This window comes from Mytilus galloprovincialis, chromosome 9 (assembly GCF_965363235.1).
Source record: "Mytilus galloprovincialis chromosome 9, xbMytGall1.hap1.1, whole genome shotgun sequence".
NCBI lineage: Eukaryota > Metazoa > Mollusca > Bivalvia > Mytilida > Mytilidae > Mytilus > Mytilus galloprovincialis.
The window spans coordinates 81,101,670-81,114,788 of record NC_134846.1 but is presented as its reverse complement, the minus strand read 5'-3'; the positions used below and the strand labels follow the sequence as shown (position 1 = coordinate 81,114,788).

The window sequence follows — 13,119 nt, the reverse complement described above, 5'->3', positions numbered from 1 at the left end:
TTATGTTTTAATAGATTAAAAACAAAAACAATGTTAGCATCGACGAACAACAATATAGCTACAGTCTGATGATACGTATTTAAGAAAAAGCGTGTGCATTAGGATGAATACAACATTAGAATGTCAAGAAGACTTATAATTGGTTACCACAAAATAATTCATCATCGCCATGGGTGCAATGTTTTCTGCCGTCACAAAGTAAGCTTGATGAAATGCAGTGACCCTCTTTGCATTTGAAGAAGCCTGGCTGGCAAATCTCTTTTTCTACAAAATATATTGTTTTTTTTTTATAAAAGTGTATTTTTAGGGGTGATTGAACAAAGATTCGCAGATTTATAGTTGGAAACAAGAATGAAATGTTTTCTGCAATTAAACACAAGATTGTTCCATTATAGACAGTTGTCCATTCAATACATAGAACTATAAACCGTCCAAAGTTTTAGTAAAACATGAAAACAACACGTTATAAATTGCATGCGTCCGAAGCGCTTTTCTAGATTTACCTTCATCAGGAACGCCCAAAGCCGAATATTTGAAAGCCAAGGATGTGTAAGAACCGAAATAGTTGAAGAGCTTATAACCAAAAAGGACCTAAACAAAAAGCCAAATTTAGTAAAAAAATTTAACACTTTTATTCCACGGATCGATATGAAAAGAATGCGAACTGAGAAATAGTCTCAAACAAGAGTATGTGTCCAAAAGACCCAATGCCCCGCTCACATCGTGATTCTCTTTGTCAAATGAAATTGAGGGCAACATTCTCATTTGTAATGCATTTTAGTTGGAAATAATAAATGTAACCTGTGTATTAAGTTTCAAGTTGATGACTACAGGCCAAACTGAACTACTTTCATTAAAAACCCTGATAATCATAATTGAATAATACTTATAATACTTATAATACTTTATTCTATGATAATTTACCAAAGTATTGGAAAGAGCTTCAAGAAATCTTCACTGCTGATTCCATAAAGAAACACAAATACTGCTGTGATCACTATAATATGTCTTAACAACTTTCATATGCTTCACTATTAGATTGTCTGTGTAAAAATGGTCAAGAATTGACCCACTAATATGTGTTGGTACTGAGACATGTTGTTTTAAGCCGGAATTCACAAAATAATTCATGTAGAACTGATGACTGATCTAAACTAATGTCTTGGTTGATATCTCCTGTGATGATAGAGTTATCGAAAATGTATGGATGTGTTTCAATTAAATCACGAAATTTGTCTCGACAATGCATGCTTGGATTTTGTTGATTTGGAGAATTGTAAATTGCTGTAATATAAAGATATCCATTAGAAGTATTCACTTTGATTACAGCGATTTGAAGGAAATTGTCCTTGTAAAGAAGCACTTGCTCACTGTAAATTGATTGTTTTACCATAATAGCTGTGCCACCTGCTGTCCAACAAGTTCTGTTGCCAGGTTTGTCGACTCTGTAAATGTTATGTGTTTTGAAATGTTCTAAAGATGTTGTTTTAATATTGTCAGTTAACCATGTTTCTGTAATTACAATCACATCACTATTTGAATGACAAGGATCTAACAGAATATCTTTCTCATGTAGTAAAAAGGAACGAGCATTGATAACAGATATCAAAAACTCTTTTTGGTCTTCCTTAATGAAGGTGAAAAATTGATCAGTGACACAATTTCCCCTAAGACGTTCCATTTCTTTGAGAACAGACTTGTTTGCTTTAACTTTTTTTTCCTCAAAATATTCTAGATATAATTCAGTTAATGTTTTTGCTCTACTCAACGCCACATATGCTTGCCCATCAAAGAATGTGTTTTGAAATGATACAACAATTTTGTTTACAGTTATCCCTTGCACCTTGTGTATGGTACAGGCTCATGCTAATTTGATAGGGAATTGCAGACGGGACATCTTTAGCCCTTTGTTTTTTGATGATAATGTAAATGAAATTTCACTCCGTGCAATAGGTGTGGCTGAACTAAATTGTTTGTTTTCAACTGGGAATCGAGATACCTTTCTTGCATTAGATCCTGTATTTGCATCATCAAACTGTACCAACAAAGCAACTACATTTGAAATTGTTGAGGAATTGTTTATACGCTTTATTATCATTTTAATGGTTCCTTGAGCACCATTTACAAGTCCATCTGATACATCAACATTTCTTGTAAGCATGATTTTTGCTCCAACTGCTACTGTAATTTCATCAGGCAAACCACCAGTAAATCTAGGATCATTTTTTGGATTTATTTTCTTTAAGTCATGAGGCTTTTTATCAATTGCTTTTAATATTTCCATGGTTTCCTTTGAAGTTGATAACATTTTGGTATTATGCTGGTCCACCTTTGCATTAGTGGAATATACATGTAAACAGTCTATGGGATGTTTTAATGGATGAATTGTTGTATCTGTACATTTCAATACTTCTATATCTTCACTTGTGAAAGTAGCATTTCTAATTCTATTTAACAATTCAGCAAACTTGAAATCATCCTTTTGCCTCATTATCTCAGTGAGCTCATATAGTGAGAAATCATCCCATAAATTACCATACATACGACTTAATGGGTCTTTAGATGGTTTAAATACAAACTGCTGCATAACTGGTGGTAATTGAAAAAGATCTCCAAAATGCCAGAACTGAAATACCCCCAAATGGTTCATTAATTCCAGTTATTTCACAAAGCCGGTAATGTATTTGTAGAAGCAGCTCTGATCCTACCATGGATATCTCATCGATGATAAGAAGTCTAATTTTACTTGCTTTTGACCTTAATGCATTTTTTTTGTCATCTGATAATTTTAGATATGATTTAGTTTGTCCTAAAGGTAGCAAGAAGGCAGAATGTAATGTCACACCTGAAATGTTGTGAGCAGCTGTACCTGTTGGGGCTGTTAATAGGACATGAACATCATCAGGATTGTCTCCAATAGTTTGTAGCTTGCGTAAAGCCATCTGATAAATGCAAGAAATTAAATGAGACTTTCCTGTTCCTGCTCCACCAGAAATGAACATACGCAGTGGGTCACTCTTCTTCTTTGAGATGTCCATATGTGCTAGGTTCTCACAACACTGCAATACTATTTGGAGAATGTCGCTTTGTTTGGCATTGAGGCTGCGAATTCTTTCACGATAATCCTCATCAGTCAAAAATAGTGGTCTAAGTTCGACTGTCATGCTAACAGGAACATTGTTACATATGACAGGTTTTTCTTTTTGTTTTCGTTTATCTTCTGTGTTTAAAAAAGAAAAGTTTTCATCTTCAGTAACCCCTTCTTTAACTTGTTCAGCATTTTCCTGTTCTACTTGTGGTGCAATAGTATCCCAACTATGCTCAGGTGGACCAACAGATTCAAATTGATCTAATGCTTCTTCAAAAATGTCTGCATGATGTTCTAAATGTTGTCTATTGCTGTCAATAATGTCAAACACATTATCATAGAGCTCTTCATACATATCAAATTTGTTTAGATCTTCATGTTCTTTTCTCCAAGGCATGTACAGTAATAATTGTGAATAACAATAATCCTCTTTTTCTTTCAATTCTGAGTATTTATGATATTTCAGAATTGCTGGTTTTCTTGTCTTTCGCATTTGTCCTAGTGTATTTTTAAGAGTAATAGTACTTGATGCTGTATTGTCTTCAGCTGATTCAATACCATTCTCACAACTTTCACTTTTTTTTAACTGTTATCATATGTATACCAGATGGAAAATTTGGCCAAACAGAGATTTTCTAACTTTGTTGATCTTGCTGCATAGCGATCCAAAATACTTGTCTGATAAACATCTTCATCTTCGTCTTCCTTGTCTTTGACCGATGACATTGGTTTAAGTAAACATATACGCCTTTCTGGTCTGTCTGCTGGAACATATACAGTGAAAAAGTTACTCTTGAATAATGGAAAACTCAGCAAACGATAAACTGCTTCCTGCGCACTAACCTCTCTTGCATTCAAAAATGCAGAAGCATATTTTTCATTGATGACTTAAAATCTAAAGTGTTTGCTTCATTAGACACTGCTTGAAGTATCTGGCTCATCTCTCGTTCATCTTTGGTGATATAAGCAACCATGTATGCAATGCAAGCATATGGATCCAAACAGTACTGAACATCCAAATTTGCTCCCCATGCACGTAGTAAATGTTTATTGTATGAGTTTATTTGAATCTCAGTCGGGTTTCTTTTGTAAATAATAAGTTTTCCACGCTTTGATAGTTCTAGTGCTGATTTGTATTCTTGAGGTGAAATGTTTGAATTCTTTAACAGATGATTCAATGATGTATAGTCTTTTGTCTCTAATTTTTCAATTACTGAGTATTTAATTAAAGCTGCATTTTCCAGTGCTAATTTCGCCTCATTAGGGTTATGAAAATCTGATGGTTGAGCAATTATTGTTTCTGATGAAGGTGGTTTTGGGTAGTTGAACCTGCAGTGTGTGCCTTTCTTTTTACAAGTTGCTGTATGGTTGTGGAACTGTACAGATTTTACCAAATTATGAAATTCTGGATGTCTTTTTGCAGATGGTATTGAGCATGTTATATATTTGTCTATGAATTTGACAAGATCTTTTACAGGAGTATCTGGATTTGGTGCATTATCAACCCAAAGCACGCAGTGTGCATGAGGGGATCCTCTTTGCTGGAACTCTATTCTATAAGAATAATAAGTAATTTTTCCCAAAGGTTCAGCATTACTAAGTATAACATCCCTAAAAAGACACTGTAATATATGGTCAAAATGCCTAGCTGCTGTCACAGAATTTGATCTCAAAATTCCACATTTTTCCTCCCATGTGAGTTTACCTACTTCTTCTTTGGACATTGACTTTCCCTGTTGCCTTGTTATAACTATTATTGTATCTGTCCATTTCATGTCAGCTGCAGATAAAGTGACAAAGAAGGTGAATATACCAAGTTGTTTCACTGCTGCTAGCAACTTATACATTGCTTTTTGCCAATATGGTGGAGTACCTCTTATTAATTGCAGCAAGAAATCTATATGCCTTGTCTTTCCTTATTAGACTTTGGAGGCGTACAGGATCTTTCAACATACCAACATTGACAGCCTCTCCTGATGAATGACTGTAAGCCTTTCTCACTGCTATTGATATTGAGTCCATAATTTGTTTATATTCTGTTACGTATTGGGCAAAAAAGAGATACTCAATGTTTTTAGCAAACACTCCAGTTTTATTCAGTATCCTTGCATTAAAGTACTTTTTAGGTGTAAGGTGTACATTTCTGTGCCGGTCAAAGCCAAATTGACCTGTAGGGAAAAGCTGTGGAAAAGATAATTCTTCACACCCTTCATCCAACATAATATTTACTGGTGATTTTCCTTCACCTGGTGCAAGAGTTATTATATTTTCTGTGTCCAAATGAGGATCTGTTCGTTGAATGCATGTATCATATAAGACATTTTTTTGTTCAGAAGTATCAGGTTCATCTCCATCTTCTGATTCTTCAGATTCTTCATCCTGTGTATCATCTTTGTGGTCATTGGAATCATCATTATTAGTTATGTTATTATCATCCTTAGTAATAGCATTCCAAAGTTCCTTATCTTCACGTGCACTTGCATTTTCCCAGTCTGAGGTTTCCATAATATTAAAATAATGAGGATTATTTTTTTTAAACCATTGTAGACATTCAAGTATTACTTTGGGCCTTATGTTTTGAAAAAAATGCATGTCCCTTGTAACATTTCTTTCGTTTAATTTTGATAGGTATAATTCCAGCACTGATGGGAGTTTGTGGAAGAGATGTGCATACTTGTTGTACATTAACTGGCACATTAATCACTGCTCCTTTTATTCCTGTTTGTCGTCCTCTTGGTAAGGCTAACAACTTCATGAATGGATAACGTGTAGATAGTATGCGTGCTTCAAGTGGTGTCAAATCCTGAATTATTTTGGATACATCTGGTAACATCATGTTATTAGCTTCTGCTTGTGGTGGCATTTTGTTATTTTGGATATGTTTCATACAGGTCTTGCACATGTATTCAATATTATCTCTGGATTGACTCGCAGTCCTACATTTCTCCAGTATGTCTTTAAACTTGAATTTATCATTTTTTAGTCTGACAACTGTGGATTTGTATAACATTCTGTTACATACTGTACAAATATACTCCAGTGATTCACTAATATGTTTCCTAAATAATCTCAGTTTAAAATCAATGTCAAGTGATCTTTTCTGCCTTAACATGCTCATTCGATTTCTTTTAAACTTCAACTTATCTTGAAGTCTATCATAAGATAATGTTTTTCCTTCAAAGCTTTTACGTTTTGCCTCCTTTGTATTTCGAATTTTTCTGTTGTTTTGGGGAATTTCTTGTCTAAACATTTTCATTCTTTTCATAGCAGCCTTTTTACCTAGTGTTTTGTCATCTTGAGGAAGTTCTTGTCTAAACAATCTCTCTCTGTCTGAATCAGCCCTTTTGACTCGTTCTTTGTCATCTTAAGGAAGTTCTTGTCTAAACAATTTCTTTCTGTCTGAATCAGCTCTTTTGACTCGTTCTTTGTCATCTTGAGGAAGTTCTTGTCTAAAAATCTTCATTCTTTTCACTGCAGCCTTTTTAGCTAGTTCTTTGTCATCTTGAGAAAGTTCTTGTCTAAACAATCTCTTTCTGTCTGAATCAGCTCTTTTGACTCGTTCTTTGTCATCTTGAGGAAGTTCTTGTCTAAAAATCTTCATTCTTTTCACTGCAGCCTTTTTAGCTAGTTCTTTGTCATCTTGAGAAAGTTCTTGTCTAAACAATCTCTTTTTGTCTGAATCAGCTCTTTTGACTCGTTCTTTGTCATCTTGAGAAAGTTCTTGTCTAAACAATCTCTTTTTGTCTGAATCAGCTCTTTTGACTCGTTCTTTGTAATCTTGGGGAAGTTTTTGTCTATACATTTTCATTCTCTTTACCTCAGCACTCTTAACTAGTTCTTTGTCATCTTCAGTAAGTTTACCTCTAAACAATCTCTTTCTGTTTGAATCAGCTTTTTTAGCTAGTTCTTTTACATCTTGTGGAAGATTTTCAATCTCTTCACAGCAGCTTTTTTATCTAGTTCTTTGTAATCTTGAGAATGTTTATCTCTAAACAATCTCTTTCTTTTTAAATCAGATCTTTTAACTAGTTCTTTGACATCTTCAGGAAGCTTATCTTTAAACAATCTTTTTCTGTTTAAATTAGCTTTTTCGGCTAGTTCTTTTTCATGTCTGGAAAACTGTTCTCTATTAAATCTCCTTCTTTCTTTGTCGTTTTGTCTTGTTATGTGTTGCTTTCGTTGAGATATAGTCTTTATATTAATTTGTTTTCTCACAGATTCCTTATTCATGATACATCGTGTTTTTTCACTTGGATTATTTGAGGTTTTAATTGAAGCCCACTTGATTTGTCTTTCTAATTCCTTTGAAAGTAATTCAATCTCAGGACAATTAGTCACAGTATTATTTTTTAACAGATTTTGAAGATCTTGGGTTGATGTAACAACTTCAAAATGGTTTTGATTGGTATGTTTGAGATATATAGCATTATATTTATTTCTAATATTTGCTTGTGACTGTGATGCTGTGTATTTTAACCACTTCCATGTTTGCTCAGAGAAAGAGTACACATATATATCTGTTTGTAAACAACTTGCCATAGCAGTAATTTCTACTTCTGTAGCCCACACTGACAGACTTGCCATATTTGATTTTTGCAAATATTGTCTCACAGTTATTCTGGATGGTAGAACGGTTGTTAATTCTTGTGGTATTGTCATCATATATGCAGTTAAATACTTTCTTACAGCTTCGTGATAATTTTCACTACCAGTCATTATAAAAGACACTGCCCTAAAAAGCAGTTTCCATCACCAACTAAAGGATGTATATTTGTAGGGACTTGAATTAAACTATCTGAAGAATCAAAATGGTGAACAAATAATACAGGTAACTTAAATTTGATTGTCTGAACTGCCTGCCATTTCATATCAATTGGATTGAATGTAAAATCCTGTATCTGTTGTGTTCCTAAATAAATTAGTTCATCATTTGATGCAGCCTGTGTTGACACATTTTGACAATTGTTCTTAGTAATGTTCCTTCCTGGAACATCATCAAATCGTTTGTCTTTAACTTCATCAACAACTTTAGATTCTTCCTTAAAGACCTTTTGTAATTCTACAAACTGGGCATTAGTATCACTCAAAGTATCTTCCTTGTTCTTTTCTTTATTTTCAAAGTTTTGAATTTTACTCTCTGTAGGGTTTTTTTCGACACTACTTTTACAAAAGTTTGTTTTTATTAATTGAGTTTTTTTTTCTTTAGATACTAGTTTGATTCTTGATTTTGTCACATCTTCAACAACCTTGATATTGTCTAAATGCTGATTAAGTTTTTGAACAGAACTAATACTGTAGAGCAGTGCTTACAATAAGTACACTTATGATTGCTCAAAGTTCTTTTTGATTTGAAATCCTTATTGCAGTAATCACATGTGAAATCTGTTGCACAGTTATGGGATTTAAGCTTCTGTGAAGACGTGAACACTTTATCACAAAAAGTACAAATTATACATTGATGTTTTTTCAGGAATGATTTTCTATTGTATGTTTTCCCACATGTGAAACACTTGTAGATGTTGTCATTATATAGATGAGCTCCTTTATTTCCTAGTAGATGATCAGTCATGCTGCTTTTTCTGAAAATAAAATATTAAAATATAGCTTTTTAAAAGCACATGATTGTTAAATTGTATGTTAATGATGATTTCAGTTATACACTTGATACAGATCCCCTTTATCATTGTTTATCAATAGTGTAAATGGTTCCTTTTAAACATATAGAGATTAATTCAAATCAATTAATTTAATGTTGTATGAATTTAGAATAAAATATGCGTATTATCCAGATGAAATTATCAATATAAGACAATTTGAGTTAAAATAGTTGTGTAGTGTTATTTTACAATAATATGGTTGAATTTAAAACTAACAATTTTTAAATTTTATTGTTCTGACTGATCTTTTCTGGATTCATATCATTGAAGTTACATAAAGAACTTTTTAATAAAAAAAATAAAAATATGTCTTGAACTGATCATGATATTATCAATAACAGAGGTTACAAGTTGAACTGTATAAACTGGGAAAAAGGATGAAAAAGTTTAATGCATAACTGTTAAATAATTACAAGTTATAAACTGGGCAACCTTTCTAGGAAATACAGGACAAATTTAACAACTTTGTAAATATCTTGAAGCCACATCAAGTTAATATTTCGATTTTCATCTGTCATAAGAAATAGGTCAGTATTTATATTTAATTGTTTTTTTAATTTTTCAGAGAGTTACAAAGCCAAGTCATGTCTGTTAATCCTATCATTGGCTGAAGTAAATAAAAAAATGAAACATATTAACTGAAACAAATTGAAGTGGAATAGGGAAAAAAGTCTGCAGATTCATGAGTCCTATATAGGGTTTAACTTGATATGACCTTTTGATAAGTTGAATTTTATAATTAGTCTAATTTCCACTAATAATTGATAGAGGTTTAAAGCAGTAATACCAAAACAAAACATCAATTTTCTGGTCAATCATAAAGCTTTTTGTTTGCTTTTGAGGTGTCAAAGGTACTTCAAAATGAAACTTTAATTTCAAAGAACCAATCAATTTTTGTTTTGAAAAAATATCATATTACTGCTGCAAACAAACAAACAAATAATTATATTACTTACTTACTTATGCTCAAAGATAACTGTAATAATAACAATTCCATTCTACAATTTTTAATATAAATAGTAGTTTATAATAAGTACACAATATATATTCAATAAAAAGTTTTAAAAACTTACAAAAACATCACAGCCATTATTGTACTCAGTAATTCCAAGATCTTCAAAACTGCACGCACACACAATGTGTTGAACAGAGAACTGTTCTGTTTAGTTGCAAGTTGATGCAAACTATAAACTAGAGCCTGTGTAGCATACCTGTTATCTTTTTAAATAAAATTGATACATTATACAATAGAACAACAATAATAATTCTAATGCTTTATTCCTAACAATTATGGTTTCCAGGTTGTGAATTATAACTTCATAATAAACTACCTCGTGACCCACAATGAACCATGAAATGTGGACCAAAACCTAAATTTGTAGTACTTTTTAGAAATTCCCAATCATAATGACTATGTATGCAAAGTTACAAATGGATGCAACTATAAATTCATGATAAACTACCTCGACCAAAAACGTTAACCTGAAAAGAGCTGTTTTGCACAATCTCATTTTCATGTTCAATGAACCATGATGATGAAATGTGGACCAAAACCTAAATGTGTAGTACTTTTTAGAAAATTCCCAATCATAATGACTATGTATGCAAAGTTACAAATGGATGCAACTATAAATTCATGATAAACTACCTCGACCAAAAACTTTAACCTGAAAAAGAGGTGTTTTGCACAATCTCATTTTCATGTTCAATGAACCATGAAATGTGGACCAAAACCTAAATTTGTAGTAGTTTTTAGAAATTCCCAATTCTAATGACTATGTATGCAAAGTTACAAATGGATGCAACTATAACTTCATGATAAACTACCTCGACCAAAAACTTTAACCTGAGAAAGAGCTGTTTCACACAATCTCATTTTCATGTTCAATGAACCATGAAATGTGGACCAAAACCTAAATTTGTAGTAGTTTTTAGAAATTCCCAATCATAATGACTATGTATGCAAAGTTACAAATGGATGCAACTATAACTTCATGATAAACTACCTCGACCAAAAACTTTAACCTGACATAGGACGAACGGACGCACAGACGGACGAACTTCATGATAAACTACCTCGACCAAAAACTTTAACCTGACATAGGACGAACGGACGCACAGACGGACGAACTTCATGATAAACTACCTCGACCAAAAACTTTAACCTAACATAGGACGAACGGACGCACAGACGGACGAACGGATGCACAGGCGGACGAACGGAGGCACAGACCAGAAAACATAATGCCCCTACTACTATCGTAGGCGGGGCATAAAAACATTTGCTATCAATACTACTAGTTTAATTACTATCATAAGACCATAGGTAAAAGAACCTTCACATATGGCCAAACTCGGTACAATATCACAATAAAAAGATGGTGGCTTTGTAACTCGACTCCAGTCGTAGATACCGAACAGTTTACGTGTTGACTGGGGGACTATTCTTAATCATTTGAACAAGCGAGGTGGAAGATACAAAAGGGATATACAAACTCATTACTTGAAGGAAACCAGACAACGCCATGGCAAAAAACGAAAAACGACAAAAAGTCAAATAACAGTGTGCACACTAAATAAAACTAATGACTGAGCAACAGGAACCCCTCCAAATTCCGGGGCTGATATCAGGTGCTCCCGAAGGGTAAGCAGATTCTGTTCCACATGTAATGCTTTTATACTACAATTTGTTTGTCTTACCGCAGTGCTGAAGATGAGTCATATCTCTACATCCATTTACATCATTTCTTTCATTTACACGCATTATGCAGTGATCTGTATAGTTATACAACTTTCCATCAGAACACAAGGAATGGCTACTGGAAACATTTTTCGAAATTTCTGACAAATAAATATAAGAGTAGTTTACCGATGTTCAAATCGTATAAAACGATTAAAAAAGATAAACGAAGGGAACAAGAAAAAGTGAGGGACTCCAAGTAAACAAAGATGACATTATAAGGTAACAGAAAATATATATTCTATACGTTTAGTGAAAAATCTAATCAAACGCATTCATCTAAGAGGATGAAGCACACATTAAATAATGATGTACGAATCAAGTTTCTCACTGAATCAAAAAGATACATAACCAGAATGCATATCGTCGCTGGGCTTCTAAAATGTCGTATATGACTTTTTTGGCTAGGAAGAAAACCTTTCGTATTACAAAATAGCATACAGTAAGACCTATCAAAATGTGTGAAATAAGACATATTACAAAATTGCCAATGTCAGTTGTTTGTAAAGTTTGCTTCCAAAATGTTGTATGAAAACTTGAAAATCGTTGTAGAATGGCTTTGGGAAAAAATAATTGTACATTTCTTTATTTCTGTGAAAATAATTTAAGGACTTGGATAATCCAGAAATGTCAAAGTTTTTATTTCACTGCTATTTACAAAAATGTTCAAGTTCACATACGACATTTTGGAAGCATGCATTTTGCCAAAATTTTCAAAGCCTGTTTGTGAGATATTTTTTTCTTGAAAAATTTGTAATTTACAACATTTTAGAAGCCCAGCGACGATATGACTTTAAACAGGAGATTATCAATTAAATTTCGTGACACACTTTAACATATATTTTTTTTTCGCAAACATTGGAAACGATAATACAGGTTTATAACTTTTCTTCAAATTTTTTCAGCTAAAACATTTGAAAATATATTAATGCTGCCTGTACTTGAAAATTTACCTGATTTACATACAACAGGTCCAACTTTCACATCATAAAACCCCTCGTCACTGTAAGATTTATCTGGAACACCGTAACGATGAAACGGAAGTCTATCGGGATTTGAAATGACTATATTATCAGTAAACACTCTATTGACATCTGATTGACTCCAGTCCATGCCTCCAATACAATGGCAACTACAGAACAAGGAAACTAATGTGATGATGATAATGGAATGCACTTTGTTTGAAATAGTTTCATACGGCATCTATACGGTATGAATTGTAAGGTGTTATATTGTGCAATATTGAATTAGCTTTATGTCTGACTATCAAATACTTGCATTTCTATTGACTTTCAAATATATAGTAAAATTACGTTGAATTTACCACGTTCATTTTTTTTTTTTATGTGTTATGATAAGGAATATATAAAAAAAGGTTATAAATGTAAAGCATACAATGTGATCATAAGAATCGGAAACAACTTATATACCAAACTTCAAGAGCTCAAACAAACAAAAATCTGACACAATACCGTTTACCACAAACAGCTGATAATTATCCCAATCAAAGTGATTTGATATCTGTCGATACCATTTCTACATAAACTTTCATCAGGGCTTACAGTTCGAAGAACAAGCACAAGCAGTAGATGGCGATAAACAGTGCAAAAACTTTCTGATATTAATAGATACAT

The 13,119-nt window shown here is 32.8% G+C and overlaps 1 long non-coding RNA gene across 1 annotated transcript; it reads right to left on the bottom strand.

Annotated features, from left to right (window-relative positions):
* Positions 1–65: 65 nt before the first annotated feature.
* LOC143046113 (uncharacterized) lies at positions 66–12,635 on the bottom strand. Its single transcript, XR_012969067.1, has 3 exons — positions 12,439–12,635; positions 11,446–11,586; positions 66–264 (listed from the first exon to the last, which is right to left on the bottom strand). It is a non-coding gene; the product is annotated as an uncharacterized LOC143046113 (long non-coding RNA).
* Between the last annotated feature and the right edge of the window lie 484 nt (positions 12,636–13,119).